This window comes from Amphimedon queenslandica, unplaced genomic scaffold (assembly GCF_000090795.2).
Source record: "Amphimedon queenslandica unplaced genomic scaffold, v1.1 AMPQUscaffold_12790, whole genome shotgun sequence".
Lineage (NCBI taxonomy): Eukaryota > Metazoa > Porifera > Demospongiae > Haplosclerida > Niphatidae > Amphimedon > Amphimedon queenslandica.
This window is the reverse complement of record NW_003546974.1, coordinates 11,959-22,666: the sequence shown is the minus strand read 5'-3', so window position 1 is coordinate 22,666 and position 10,708 is coordinate 11,959. Positions and strand designations below refer to the sequence as shown.

At 36.0% G+C, this 10,708-nt stretch overlaps 2 long non-coding RNA genes across 3 annotated transcripts; both read left to right on the top strand.

Moving 5' to 3' along the window:
- Positions 1-561: 561 nt before the first annotated feature.
- Positions 562-1,494, top strand: LOC109586768 (uncharacterized). The gene is made up of 2 exons (XR_002187221.1): positions 562-849; positions 899-1,494. It is a non-coding gene; the product is annotated as an uncharacterized LOC109586768 (long non-coding RNA).
- A 356-nt stretch (positions 1,495-1,850) lies between these two features.
- LOC109580141 (uncharacterized) lies at positions 1,851-5,768 on the top strand. Of its 2 annotated transcripts, XR_002187219.1 has the most exons (9): positions 1,851-2,268; positions 2,717-2,872; positions 2,967-3,125; positions 3,235-3,342; positions 3,956-4,039; positions 4,529-4,592; positions 4,861-5,081; positions 5,386-5,526; positions 5,577-5,768. It is a non-coding gene; the product is annotated as an uncharacterized LOC109580141 (long non-coding RNA). The 2 variants fall into 2 exon arrangements; XR_002187220.1 differs by lacking the exon at positions 3,956-4,039.
- Positions 5,769-10,708: the final 4,940 nt, after the last annotated feature.

Below are 10,708 nucleotides of genomic sequence, written 5' to 3'. Positions count from 1 at the left end.
TGGAAGTGTAGGAGGAATAAAAAATTTTGAAATGCTTGAAAAATCACTACTGGGAGGAACTGAACTTTCTTTGAAACATCGATCCTTCAGTAGGCCATCAGAGTGAACATCAAAATCTTCAATATCAGAATCATCAGTGTGTACAACAGATGGCATACAAGGTTTTGTCATGCAAGGACTATACAATGGAAGATATTTCAAACCTGACTTCTTGGCCAACAAATCTGGTCTAAAAATAGAAAAGTTATCTTCTTCTGTATCAGACCAGGGCCGTAGCCAGGAACTTGAAACAGGGGGTTCGGAAATTGCTGCGCGCGAAGCGCGCAGCAAAAATTTTAACAGAATGGGCGTGGTCGGTAGGCGTGGTCTTGAGCTACGCATCTCAGCCATGTGCTGACTCAGCTAAAATGGCTATCTGTGCTTCTCGCTGCTGCCAAAATGCTAATCCTGCTTTTGCAGTGCTGTTCTTCATGACAGGAGCTAATCTAAAACTTTTTTGCAGCTACAACAGGGGGTTCGTCCGAACCCCCCGAACCATCCCTGGCTACGGGCCTGCAGACATGTAATTTTGAACAAGGCTTCTACTAAATGGACATATACCAGTAACTCTAAAGCTAGACTGGATGTTTTTCATTGTAAATGATTTAGTCCAAGCCTTCGAAAAGAGCCCACAAAAATCATAAACAGATATGTTGGTCCTCCCTGGATTATCAACAAAGAACTGGTGACATAAGTTGACAGAAATCGACCTTGTAGTGGACCCAATGACTTTTCTATTACTACTGAGTAATAAACTAAACAGTAATGATAGTAAGGATGAAATTTAATGCTTTTTTAAAGACTAGATAAGTGTGTAAATGCCGCAACTGTGTTTAAAATGGGGTGTGTCTATTTTTAGTCCACAAAGACCAGGTTGTGCACATCCAGCAAATAAAATCATCATCCTTTTTTATTCCTCTACAAACTTTGAAGTGCTTGGGGGTACATAGTCTTATCTCTGGGTTTCTCCGTAAAACACATGCCACCATTCTTTTTTCAGGAATATTGTTGGAAACTGTCAGCCCTTTTGTCCGAGGCAGCGAGACTATCTGATACCCTATTTTAATTATTTTGATAATCCACTATACTAATTCATTCTTTTCTTGTATAGGTGATGGACCAGGCCTTCCTGAAACTTGCTTAATTTTTGAAGCTGGAGTGGTCATGCATGCATGTATTGGTGGAGCTCTTTGGTATTGAGTATTTTCTCAAGCAGTAACAGAGATTTTTCATCACAAACTGTCTCTATAACCTTTTCCAAGTCTTTAGTCTTCCATTTCCCCCTTCTGTTTGCTGTTACTGTGTGATTATTATCACTGTCTGGTAACTGCCTCCGTCACCAAGGTGTATTTGCTCTTAAATAACTCTTACTACGTTATTTATATATTGTTTTACATAGTTCCATCAAATAGTGTAATTAATTTCCTTTGTATTGATATATAATGTTGGCATATTTAAAACTTTCAGTCTGCAGTTTCAAACTGTTGAAGTTTTTTGTATTTTAAGAGACATTTGATTGTTTGGACTTAGCAATTGACCATAATCATTTGCAGTCAAATATAACATAGAATAGCTATTGCAAACTTGCTGAAATTGGTTATAGCTATTGCAGATGGAGAGCTATACCCCTCAGAAAAACTTGGGTTCCTACTCAAATGTTTAAAATTTTTATGGTACTTTGAACTCAAGTGTCCGTATACTACCGATGTCCGTAAACTAGCTACGTTACTCTATAGATTTACGGAGAAAGGTGTTTGTGGATGTGGAGCAGCGCTGCAGCAGCGCAGCGCAGGGGCGCGCACAATGGGCAGTTTGGGCACACCTCGTAACAAAGATGGCAGCTAAAGTCCTGGACATGCCGGGACATGCTGGAAAAGGTCATTCACTATGTTACCTCTTGTTATCTATAGAGTATCAACCAGTGAAGAGGAGGGATCATTCGGGCCACTGTACGGGTAGGAGACTACCCGGCTGGGGTGGGGACTGGGCCGGTACGAGCCTCAGTGATCTCCCGGCCTAGAGTATCTACGTAGATGAAAAGAAGCAATCAATGTGTTCTGTCATGGAATTTTGCCACTTGGTGACTGGTAGATGGGAGCAAAAACCCACGACTGGTAATCAGTCCTCTGCTGGGTGTTTGTGGCTATGCAGCTGTTGCCATTGGAAATGGAATTTTGGAGACTGGTGTGGTGGTGATTACTGACTGTAATCATAACAGTTTATACACAGGTAAACATAATAGTTACTAATAAAATAGTTGCTATTTTTACGGACCCGTGATTTCACTGTAAACGGCTATTTTTAAAGCAGGATATATACTGGTATATATGATAATCAGCATCATTGAGGCAGCAGGCGGTTTGTGGTGACGCAGTGGGAAAGGCATGGGGCTGGATGTGGATGTGGGCACTAGTTTGAATTCAGCTTAGTCCATCGAAAATGCATGGCAAGTAGCTAGTCCCTAGTCCCCTAGTAGTTAGCATAGTTGCATAGCGTCCCCTAGGTTTAAAATGTGCAAATCATCTTGCCATAACAATAGTGGGATTACGGGACGATAAAAATAGCCACTGCCTACTGACATGTACATGTAAATATTATACAATATTTTATACAGTATTAATGTTGATACCTTCAACTGGAAGGAACTTGCTCCTATTATATCTCGTCATGGTCCTAGGATAAAGTTCAACTGTGACATGATACCAATAAAAGTCAACGGTGAGGACTATCTTGTAGTAATTAGAGAAGGAGATGGATTATATTCTAGCAATGCACCAAACAACCTGGTGCCCAGTGCAGTAGTGGTTGGAATAATGAAATAAACTCTCATCAGGTCAGTATAACAACACATAATAATATTAATAATGTATTTGATTTATAATCAACAAACTGATCATTAATTATAGTATATATATTTATAATTTTAGGTGATTGGATGTCACCAACTGTCACTGGAGACAGACCACCTATTAGCTCCTTCGCTCTAACATCAATTAATAATTTCAGTGCTATATGATTTGGAGATGATATTGCTAACGGAAAGAGCAACAATGTATAATGTTCTTAATTTTACTGATACATCAGTGGTGAGTGTACCTTATTAGTATGATTGTGTGTTATTCGTGTAATTCCATTAATTATTAATTAATATTAGTGTGTGTTTTATGATAATTAAATTTTATTTTATTACTTCAGAATTGTTTAAAGTTATCTAATCCTAGAGGATCAGTACAATGGCCTAAGGAAAGAAGTTGTCATTTGAGTGTATTGATTAACACTAGCTCAGGACCACACCTACTTGTGGTTGGTGGAGATGGTACATGTACTTCTGATATTTAGATACTTGATTACCGTATAGGGGTTTTATTTTGTTGGTATAAAATTTCACGAATTTATTCAGATTTGCCATTTGTTGGTATAAATTTTCGCGAACCTTACCTTCTGCAGCCATTTTTACTAGTGTGCCACACCTCTTTTGTGGAATTTAATTTTGCGAATTTAATGTAAATGCGAAATTCGCAAAATTTATTACCAGTGAAATATAATCTCTATACGGTATTAAGGAAGGAACTGGTTAATATAACATTTTATTGTGGGTGTGTTTTAGACATTTCGGGTGGAGTTTAGGTTTTGGATAAACCATAGGTAATAGAGTAAATGAAAGGGATTGGAAACTTTCACATAGGCGTAGCAATAATGCCATTTGATTATATTGTTGCTAAGCAAAAAATTTTCTGATAAGGTGGTTTGTTTTTTTTTGACGACAAAATTCTTGATTTTATTCATTAAAATTAATATACATGTACTGTAACTCCAAGAAGAGTGCTTTGATGAAAAAACTCGACTATCAAGAATTAAGCTTAATGTTTTGCACTGTGAATCAATTTTATGCCCATAATTTTTTTTCTCCCTCCAGTGAAGGCATTTGTCAATTATCACTAAGCACTGAAAGCTTGTCAGAATATAAAAGAACTTTCAATTACCTATGGAATGATATGAGGTAACACTAGAATAGCAAAAGCATGAAAGTTGTGGAGCTGAAAAAGTGTCAGAATAGATGCCGACGTGTATACCCATACATGTAACTGGTTGCAACATACATTGTAGCTCTATAGAATAAAAACCTTGCTATAGGCATAGCCCTAAACTTTCTATGTAGAAAGGAAGATATAAGCAAGCGCTATCTGATAGTCACATAATATTCCTTCAAGATCCTTCTGCACAGCAACTACTGCATGTATGTAGGAAATTGTGAATGCAGATAAACACGGACGTTGCCAACCAGGTAACCAGGGGTGACTTTTATTTACTCATTTAATTTAATTAATGTGCATGCTCAATAGTACACGACCACATAATTGTAATTTGCCAAAACGTTATCCCTCCAAAGTACATTATAGTTAATTAGTAATGGGTGTGGTTTATAGGACTTTTAATTATTTTAAAATTATTTAATTTTTATTTTCTCTCTCTCTCTCTCTCTCTCTAGTGTTCCATATCAAAGGATGGCATGGGAGGCTCTTAAAAAGAGTATTAATGGTCTGATTAACAGGGTATGTACAATCACATGACTGTCACATGATCACAGACACACCTCCTTAAGTCAACATATCAAATATTGCCAACATTGTTAGGGAGTTGTTACAACTAGAAAGGGGCTCCACCCTCCATTCACACCCCAAATGCACGTACATGCATACGAGCATACAGAAATTTTTCACCAGAGTGGGCTTCCACCCAATTAAACATAGTTTGTGGGCAGTAAGATATTTATATACTCTAATTATTCATTTTTAATATTATTTTTGTTCTTTTTATTAGAGGATTATTGGCACGTTCACTTATCTCAGCTCTGTCTGCCTCGCCCTCTTTTAGTCATGTTTATGCTGCACTGATTGCTATGGTCAATGTTAAATTCCTTGAAATCAGAGAAACGATTGCTAAGAGACTGATTGTTACTTTTTAGAAAGCATTAAAAGGAAAAAAACAAGAAGATTTGTTTGTTGTGCATCAAATTTATAGCACATCTAGTCAACCAATAGGTAATAATAATAATAAACTCTGATCACCCCATATTTTTATTACATTTTATGATGCATATTAATGTTCTTATGTAGAAAGTTTGAACTGATTCCAACTTCAGTTTTTCAAATTACACCCATTGTAAAAAAATGCCAACATTCTGAAAAATATTGACCCATGGTTTTTTTTAATGGCTCCGAATTGATCCCAATTTTTATATGCATATATTGATACACATTGATTTCCTTATGCCATGTAGAAACTTTGAGCCAACTCAGACACTACTTTATACATGTACATGTTATTATTGTTTTTACACTGTAGGTGGTCCACGAGTTGTTAGCATTGGAATTACTGACTGTATTACTGGAAGATCCTATACGAGTGATTCGATCTGTTGAAGTTGCTGTTGGTTTTTTAAAAGAGTGCGGACAGAAACTAACACAACTCTCACAAAGATAACAGGTAAGAAAAATATGCTAAAAAATACACGTCTCTGTCTCTCTCTTCCTCAGGTGTCTTTGAAAGTCTGAAAGCAATCCTCCATGATGCCAGTGTAGACATAAGAGTACAGTACATGATTGAGGTGATGTTTGTTATCAGAAAGAACAAGTTTGCTGGCTATCCATTCATTGTTGAAAGTCTTGATTTGATTAACGAAGATGATCAAGTCACTCGTATAATTTCACTGGATGATGAACTAGATGGAGAAGATAATATTAGTAGATGTAAGTGTTACTATTCATTACATCATTTATGTTACTATTTTTATTACTGATAGTAGTATATTTTCAATGTTACTATTATTTTGCTATTTTTAGATGCATTACCTCATCACAGTGTTACTATTTAATATAACTGACCTTTTCGACATGTTTAAAGTGGACAGTGAGTACCAAGAGAATGAAGATAGATACAAAGCAATCAAAGAGGAGAAACTAGGGGAGGGGTCTTCGGATGATGAGGAAGGAGAGAGTGAGGATGAGGAAGAGATTGAGGGGGAGGAGGAGGAGGAGGGAGAAATGAAGATTATTGATGAAACACAAACTGACATGTTGCAACTGAGGAGGTCTATATACATGTATCTCACTATAATGTCAAGGTATTTGTAAATTTATTATTATTATTATTTCCTTGTGTTTATTGATAATAATAATTATTATTATTCTTTATTTTAGTTTGGATTTTGAAAAATGCACTCACAAGCTACTTAAAATGGAGTTCAAACCAACACAAGAGGTTTGTATGTCATCCATTTAAATTTGCTACCTTTTAACTTCACCTCTTTCCAACCGCACCTCTTTCCTATAGTCTCAAGTTGCTAGCACAATAATTGAGTGTTGTCAGGAGAGGTCCTATCAGAGGTTTTACGGACTTTTGGGTAAAAGATTTTGCCACCTGGAGGAGAAGTGGACAAGGAATTTTGATGCCACCTTCAAGACCAAGTAAGAGAGATCAGTATATTTATTTTTTAAATTTATTTATTTATTTAGTCCTAGTACGCTACTGTGCACAGATTCGAAACTAACAAGCTTGTAAATGTTTCTAAGTTTTTGCTCAATTACTTCATACGGATGCATTGTCTTGGACCTGCCTCTCATTACTTCATTTAGACAAAAAAGAAACCAACTCCTCAAGGTACATGTATGTCATGTGACTGTTATTAATCATTAATAATCTCTTTTAGTCGTATATTCATCAAAATATTATTCCAAGAGCTGGCTGAGTAAATGGGCCTACTGAAACTGAAGAAATGACTTAAAGATCTGTAAGCTATCACTATCACATGATTTTTATGTGACTTGGTTTTTTAGAACTCTCTTGGCTTTTTTCAAGGGCCTAATGCCACGGGATAATCCAAAGAACATGAGATTCTCAATCAATTTCTTTATGTCTAGAGGACTGTGAGGATTATCGTGAGTAATGAGTATTACATGTAATTGAGGTACTTTAAGATTTAATTTATTTATTTTTTAGGCCTGAAGCTCTTACACAAGAGGCTCCCTGTCAGTTATGTCACAAGAAACTTACATCGAATAGTTGTCCATCGTCATCAAGAGTTAGTAGCCACATGTCCAGTTTATGACACATCCTAATTTTTTGTGTTAAAAAAGATTGCACAGATGGGTCAACCAACAAAAATAAAACAACTTCGGAAATTTCACACAAATTATTTTTAACATGAAAATATCCCAATCTGCGGTATTGTATTTATCTCCTTTTTATCTCCTACAATTACCGTATAGCCGGAAAATTTGGTGGTCTAAAACTTTGGCGGTTTTGCATCAAAACTGTCTAAATATAATATTGGTGGTCATTTAATTTGGCAGTTGACTATCTTGTCTTTTCTTTAAACATACTCAGCTCTTCTTAAAGCTGCTCCTTGGCAGTCCTTGCCCAAAGTCTTGACTCTGACTGAAATAGTGAGAAATACTGCCATTTTTTAGTATAATTAACCTGCCCATAAAATTGCAATTTTTATTGGCAGTTATAATATTGGCGGTTTTATTTTGAACTGCCAATCCGCCAAATTTGATTCTCTGCCAAATTTTCCGGCTTTACGGTAGTCCGATTTTTCAGTCTATGTAAATTATGCAAAGAACTATCAAGAAGCAATTTTGACTTTGGAAAAAATCCATGCCGATTATAATGTATCAATCTACTTCAAAGTTAGCAATATACAAACGTACATGTATATGACATAATTACTATTTTGATAGACATAAGGTGAATGTGAACTTTATCAGGAGGCAATAAAGTATATATTGCCAGTCTTACTGGCAGAGTCTTTACATCATTTTTTTGACACATGTTCAATAGTAAAAGTAAGTGTATCTACATGTAAGAGCATGGTTTTGCTATAATACATGGCATGTTTTCCTTCTTTCTCTCATCATGTAGCTAATGCATGCAGCAACAAGGGACATTAATGATCACACTGCTTTCGAATCAGTTAGTCTAAATAATCTGTTCCAGTTTTACCTTTTATTTCTCATTGTCTTCTCCTTTCCTTATAGGCTCTATAAGTATCATTCTGCATTATCTTACTGTAATTGAGGAATTTAATCTCCTGACAAGAAGAAGGCATGTTAATTAATAAAATAGGAAAATTGACAAAATGGGAACAAGAGTTTAAACTGTAAATTAAAGCATGGCATGTGAGCCTGTCATACATGCCTGTAATAATGTTCCTTACTTTTTGTATCTCATTTTCCTTTAGGGAGACGACATTCATATACATGCAACAGAGCTTGTTAAAGGTATTAAGTCCTACTAGTTGCTACTGCATAGCAGGAAAATTTGGCATTATTTGGAAATTTATAATTGAGCATGCTCAGAATAAAGCAGAATTGTTGATTATTTACAATTAATCTGCCAACCACTAAGCCAATTTTTACTGCTATATGGTATGTATAACATTAAATTTTATTTATTAAATACCCACCAAAATAGATGGTATTTTAATGGTTGAAGAAGGAAAGAAAGTAAGTTTTGATTTGATTTATTTTTCTTTTTAATTTTCTAAATTTTTGTCATCCAGGCAAAGAAGGAAGAAAGATGTATTATGTTATTTGATGTGTTAATCATATTGTGCAAGATTGTAAGTTCAACAGGTTTAACTTGAAATATTCAATTATTTCAAAAGAAAACCATGGCAAGCAAATCGAAGCTCAAAGGAATGATGAATATGAAGGCACTCAATTTCAAACTAACTGACAATCAAGACGGTAACCATGACAACTAATGTTACTGTGATAACAGCTACTTTTTTGCAGGTGAAAGATTTATATTAGCAGATTGTGTAAAAAGTTATAGATTTTATGCCAAGTCTCACAAAAAAAATTACTGGATTTTTGGAATTGTTTTATTATTAGTTAGAAGGTACATGCAATGTTTATGTGAATCATATGATCTGTTTCTCCACAATTCTTGCAGTCGATTCAAAGAATAATAGATGTAAAGGAGAAAGAAGAGGAAATGGAGCCTCCCTCAACTCCTACCTGACGCAAAACTATACAAGTAAAATTTTGTGTAAAAAGTGCATGTTTCAGGAGGAGTCAGTGTTTAGGGTGACCTCTCACCCTCTTTTGAACTAGTGTTGTTATTTAATGGGCGTACCGGTCTATATGTCACTCCCTTTTGTAACTCAGTGGGCCTGCTTGATGCAAAGAGCCCACTTAATTTCATGAAATTTGTTATTAAAAACCACTATAGGGTATACATGATGTATATGTATTACCACATAAGCAGTCACGATGAGCTGATATAATATCAGATTCACTTTGTAGCTTAGATAGCCATTGGTATTGAAGACATTAATGTGTACATGTAGTTTCAAGTCTTAGCTAGCAAGCCTGAGGTCTCTGGGTAAGGCAATGGGTCTATTCACTGTGTACAGCCATTTGTATATGTATTAGCACATAAGCAGTCACGATGAACTCATATAATATCAGATTCACTTTGTAGCATAAATAACCAAAGGTATTGATGACATTAATGTGTACATGTAGTTTGAAGTCTTAGCTAGCAAGCCTGAGGTCACTGGCTAAGGCAATGGGTCTATCCTCTTTGTACAGCCTTGTGTATGTGTATTATCACATAAGTAGTCACTATGACCTTAAATAATATCAGATTCACTTTGTAGCGTAAATAACCATTGGTATTGATGACATTAACGTGTACATGTAGTTTCATGTCTTAGCAAGCAAGCCTGAGGTCACTGGCTATGGCAATGGGTCTATCCTCTGTGTACAGCCATGTGTATATGTAATAGCACATAAGTAGTCAGGACGAGCTCATATAATACCAGATTCACTTTGTAGCATAGATAACCATTAAGATTGATGACATTAATGTGTACATGTAGTTTGAAGTCTTAGCTAGCAATCCTGAGGTCACTGGCTAAGGCATTGAGTCTATCCTCTGTGTACAGCCATGTGTATATGTAATAGCACATAAGTAGTCACGATTAGCTCATTGGGGCGAGCATGGGCGAGCCCCACTAAAGGCCTTTTCACACTGGCACAAGTAATGCGCATTGATGCGCATTAATCGTGTTCACACTAGAGTGGTTTTGGAGGTCGTCCCTAAAAAACGGACCGGACCAACGGACCATGGTCGGCGACAAATCTGTTTTACGGACCCGAATGGTCCGCGACATCTCTATTTTACGGACCACTTTGCTCACTATACCGGTAATCCGGCTTACAGATGCTAATGCTTGGGTCAAGATTTACTCTTGCTGAAATCCTGCTTCTCGGTTAGATATAAGCTCAAACCTTCAGATATTGTGAATTTAACAAATTTATTCATGAAGCAACTCAGTGTATACAGCCTGAGCCTGGTACTGAGTACTGAACTTGGATGTTGTGCAGTGACTAGTCTACAAATGGCGGTTTAAATATCTCTTACTTATTTGTGTCACTGTACAGCTTACTGTGGCAAGCAAATCTTGTTCTGAATTCAGTGGAAAAACGGTTACAAATTAGATATGTAATGTAATAATTGCAACTTCTTAAACTTGTCAATGACCACATATGTTGGTACAATTATTGTGGTTGATCATTTTATGCATGAATAACTTTAAAAATTTAAGTCTATACTTGATAACATAACATGCAGTGTATGTGAAATGTATGCATGCAAT